Here is a 5,116-nt window from a genome sequence, read left to right as displayed (position 1 = left end):
AGCTGTAATATTAATTATGCATTAATATTACTAATCGGAAGCGGCCTCCACTCAGGCATTCCGATCACTTGACCTCACTGAAAAATTAGCTTTCTAATAATTCCGAACCCCTTATCGGAATAATACACTTGTTCAAAGGACACTATTCCTTTCATCACTAAACATTAAAGATCAAAGATTTAACCCTAACATGATAATAACATGATAGAAGAAAATAGGAAGCAACCTAAACATGACACTACTAGAAAATCCGTGTTTTTTGGACGCTTTTAAAGCTTTTCTTCGACGCCAAAAAGCGTCGCAAAATTTTTTATCGACGCTTTAAAAAAGCGTCGAAAAAAGGTGAGTCGAGAAAACTAGACGTCATAAAAAAGCATCGCAAATCTCGACACTATGTAGTGTCCGAAATTTTATACAAAGCGTCAAAATTTGCTATAGTTGGCGCACTCTCTCAAGTATATTGACGCTTTTTTGTGTCTTTAATCTTCAATTTTTGGCGACGCCTTTTAGTGTCTAGAGTTTCATATATTTAATGTTAAATATTTTTACGACGCTTTTTTCTGTCTATATTTTTTATGTTGGGGACGCTTTTTCTCGTCCATATTCTTTAAAAAATATCAAGAATATATTTACCTGAAAAGATATTTCTCACTGTAAATTATTACTACGGTAGTATACTAGTATTACAAAAATATAAATAAATATACATACATCAAAATTAGGTCATAATTTTTTAAATTGCATATAAATAAATTATAGTATACAATTACACATATGTACAATTTCTCATAGTAATGAGTATTCTATTGAAACAAAAATAATTCCAATTTATACTTCATTCGTGACTAGTTACAGACTTGTAGTGGAACAAATTTTAGAAAATCTTTACATAGCTTCCGTCCTTGTAATCTTGCAGTACTAGATGTCATCAAAAGGATTAGAAACAGCAGCCACATACAGCAAATTAGTCCCATCAAAATTTTCAACTTCACCCTGCCATGCCAAATTGCCAACAGATACATATGTTATTTTGATATTATGTAAAATTGATACAGAATAAGTGAGTAATTAAGTTTAAAAGGGAAAATTGATACAAAATGAACCAAGGCCCACACAAAATTATTTCGGCATACACTTCTAGCAAAGTATCTTACGATTCAGTTTAAAAGGGAAAATCTCAGAAAATGAAGATGGAATATCTCTTATAATAATTAAGTTACAAAGGATTTGACTAATCAGCTAAACCCAGAACAATTATGTGACAACCAAATTGACAAATTTAGAGTTCTGATCCCATTGTCAGCTTAGCTATACACATTACAGTCATTCGGATTGGCCGAAATTAGTGCAAAAACTAAATGTAACAAGTAGGCTGAAACAAGATAGCTAGAAACCATAGACCAAGCATGTAACATTAGGTGTTGCAAAGCCCTCAATAATGGCCATATCCTCGAGCTATATTTGGTGGAAAGTTCTCAACCAAAATGATAACATTGCCATCAGAGCTCTAAAACATAAATACTCAAATACAGGAGGTAAAATTAGAGCCTTTCCTTAGGATTCTGTTCTTTATAAGGGATCAGATAGTGACATGCACATGCCTTAATCAAGATTAGAAACACATGTGATAAATTCGATGAATAAGTATGAAGTATTGAAAGCAATTAAAACCAGAAAATAATTGTACCCTGTCTAGCTCCCTCTTCTTCACCCGTCACATCGAAATTCTTTCATCTAGCTCTACCTTATTCTTCAAGAGAAGATGTTTCATCATACTTGATTTGCTCTTCTATCCTAGAAACTTATGCCACGACATGCACAAGCACATAGATTTCTAGACGAGATCAACTATTCATAAACCACCAATTTTATGTGTAAGGAATTTTAAGGTAAAAGAAATAGACAGGAGGCATGCAGCTCACATATTCAATAAAATGTGCTGACGATGTGTTGGGGGCAAGTCAGTTATATCATGTTCTAAAGCAGCAATACTACATGTGACATGTTGAAACTATTGTTGTACTTCACCTGGTGTATCTACTAGAGTCCAAAGCTCCAGCAACATGTTAACAAGATCTTGAAGCTGCACAAAATTAATTATATTAAGCACATAAACTTAGCTTATAAGAAATTCACTTTGAAGAAAGTTATCTAAAATACTACATTTCTACACCTTATGACTCCTCCAGCTTAAGCTCTCACAAATTCTTGCAGTTTCCTTGAAGGCTCAATCCAAGAGAAATACATTTTTATCATGTAGTTATCTAGAGCATTGAATCAATTAAAGAGTAATTAAAACATCTAATTACAAAAAAGTAAGCAATGATTTGATTTGGACACAAAGATCATATTTAAAATAACTCAAACTCATAACATCAGAGTTGTCAAAATCATTTAGTCTCTATGAGCAAAAGTATTAAGGAAACAATCAAGAAAAAAAAAATTTAAAACTCACATGCATCATGCGTACACGCGTTTGAGCTCTCCCCTATAATATTATTATTAGATGCGGAGACTCAACAAGCATATAATGTGGCCCATACAAGGATTAACATTGCCAAAAAAAAATTGCCAAAAAAAAAAAAAAAAAAAAAAAAAAAAACAACTTACCCTTCAAATACTTTAGCAAGATTGACTTTCAATGAGGTTGATGAATTATTTGGATGGGGAGGCTACCATTGCAAAAGAAAATTCTTCCTAGTAGATAGTGGGTTATGATGTCATTAGATAATATATTAAAAACAAACTAATTAGTTGAGCTATGATAATGTTGCTAATGATTCTTTGTCCGTGGCACATGTGCATCTTATTTGATGAGCTACAAGGAAAACTAATGAATCATGAGCTTCATCTTAAACATAAAGCTAAAAAGGTATTAAAGCTCAAGTGTTCCAGACACTTTCAACTGCACAGCCAAATCAAGTTTTTCACCACCTTGCCAAAACAAGAATGCTAACACATCTTTTATGAGAATATTTAGATATTTCGCTTGGTATCTTAACTTATTTGGATGTGAAATGATAAGTCAATGCAAACTTATAAACCTTGAAAGCTCATCATTTTGGTTTTATTGTTTCCTCCAACATCAAATGATTGATTTCCAATTAAATAATAAAAAAAAAAAAGCTTAGATAAAAGCTAAAATAGTGAAATGTATGCAACTTTTTTTTTTCCTGATATCTAAAACCAATTAATCATCACTATCAATCTATCATACTCCATAAGTTCTATTATATTCTGAATATCTCTAACCAATCATGTAAAATGATATTGTTTTTAAATTCCACATAATTAGTTAAATCCTATATGGTTGAAACCCGATCTACGCAAATTTTGAGTTCATAATGTAACACCCAGCCGAGAAAATGAAAAGGGATTATCTGAGTAATAAAACTAAAACGAATGAAATTCTGCAACAATTGAGATTCTTAGTTAGACCAAAACCAAAAATAATTGTAGCCTAAAACGCTCACTAAGTCCCCTGCACCCAACACACCACACGAATTAAACCCTAGATTTAAATACAATGGCTTTCTACAACTACTTAATAACTAAAAATTCCATGTAATTTCACAACAACTCAATATAACTAAGTGTATCTGAATGATATTTAAGCAATAAAGCAAGGAATTGTTGAGAATAAGAACGAGATCACCGTAAATTGACGAAATTGAGAAGGAGCGGAAGAAAATTAACACGACTTTGACCCTAATTCATTAAATTTCAAGAGGTTTCAAAAGATAGCTGAGATTGTATAAAAACAGAGGATAGTGATGAACAATTAGGCTTAGTGTATGAAGTTTTCAGATCTGAAAGCCAAAGAAAGAGGAGAGAGAGAGAGAGATGGGGGGTTTCTTTTGTGCGAGTGGGTAGCTGGGTGATTTATGATTTTTTTTTTCTTTTTCTTTTTTTTTTTTTTTATGTTTTTACACTGCTTTGTTTGAAGTTGTGGGCTGCCTTTGAGTCACGTGCAACTCATACATAATTTTCGACGCTTTTCCAAGTCGAGAAACTTATTCGATATAAAAAAGCGTAAAAAAAAAGCGGGAATTTATTTTTACACTAACGCCTCATACACAACGTCAAGCCAATAACGTCTAAAAAGTAACGAATTTATAGTAGTAATACTAGAAAACAATAAATAAAATCCTAACATAATATTTGGAATTAAAACAATGTAAGCATCCTTTCTACAAAATATAAGCCAATAAAACAACTTATTTTGTTGTCTCGTATCTCTTTCTATCAAAAGAATACACACGTTAGTAAATTCAATGAAAATATTAAATCAAACAATTAATCTAAATAATTGGAATAGGGATTTGGGACCAAACCCTCAGAAATTATCAACCTTTCACGTCTAGGGCGAAGGCAACTTCGAACTTGGCTAGGTGTGTCTAAGTGTCGTGAATGCGGTATTGTATTTTGAACAGGCTAGGCTTAAAAATCAAGAGAGAGAAGGAAAGAATAAGCTTTAGCTTTTAGAGAGAGAAGAGATGATGATTGTTGATGATTGTTGGTGATTAAAAACGAGGAATAACGCCCCTCTTTATAGAGAAGAACATTCGAAAACGATTAGAAAAGAGTTAGAATTCGAATCGGAATAAAACTACTCCCATCGTTGCGCGACAGGTCCATCGCCACGCGACAGGCTCCATCGCGACGCGATGGGTCCTGTCGTTTCGCGATGGAGAACGCATTATAATAAATCCGTACGAATTCCTTAATCTAATTAAATTAGATTAATAAAAGTCCGTACTTATCTTTTAAAATCAGATTTAATCTTTAAAAACAATTGTTTTATTCCAAATAAAATTCTTTATATTTTCTAAAATATATAATTATTAATCCTAATCTCACTAGAATTCAAAATAACCTTCTAGATTATTCTAGAAGATTAAAATCAATCCTAATGACTTTAAGAATATTAATTAATGAGCCCTCCACTCGATCATTGGGCCGTAGAAAACCATTTTGGGCCCAATTTAGTATTTTGGCTATAACTTCCTCATTATTCATTGGAATTGGGCTTATAATATATCGTTAGAAAGCTCTTTTCAAGACCAATCCAACTACACTGTTATTGGACCCTTATCATGGACCAAACTAAATTTTA

At 32.3% G+C, this 5,116-nt stretch overlaps 1 long non-coding RNA gene across 2 annotated transcripts; it reads right to left on the bottom strand.

The window, feature by feature from the left end:
- Positions 1–708: 708 nt before the first annotated feature.
- On the bottom strand, positions 709–3,889 carry LOC145582070 (uncharacterized). 2 transcript variants are annotated; one of them, XR_014099743.1, is made up of 2 exons: positions 1,923–3,889; positions 709–993 (listed from the first exon to the last, which is right to left on the bottom strand). It is a non-coding gene; the product is annotated as an uncharacterized LOC145582070 (long non-coding RNA). The 2 variants fall into 2 exon arrangements; XR_014099742.1 differs by having other exon boundaries at positions 2,029–3,889.
- Between the last annotated feature and the right edge of the window lie 1,227 nt (positions 3,890–5,116).

Source organism: Chenopodium album, chromosome 15 (assembly GCF_948465745.1).
Source record: "Chenopodium album chromosome 15, dcCheAlbu1.1, whole genome shotgun sequence".
Lineage (NCBI taxonomy): Eukaryota > Viridiplantae > Streptophyta > Magnoliopsida > Caryophyllales > Amaranthaceae > Chenopodium > Chenopodium album.
The sequence above is the reverse complement of the archived record's forward strand: the minus strand, read 5'-3'. Positions and strand labels throughout refer to the sequence as shown.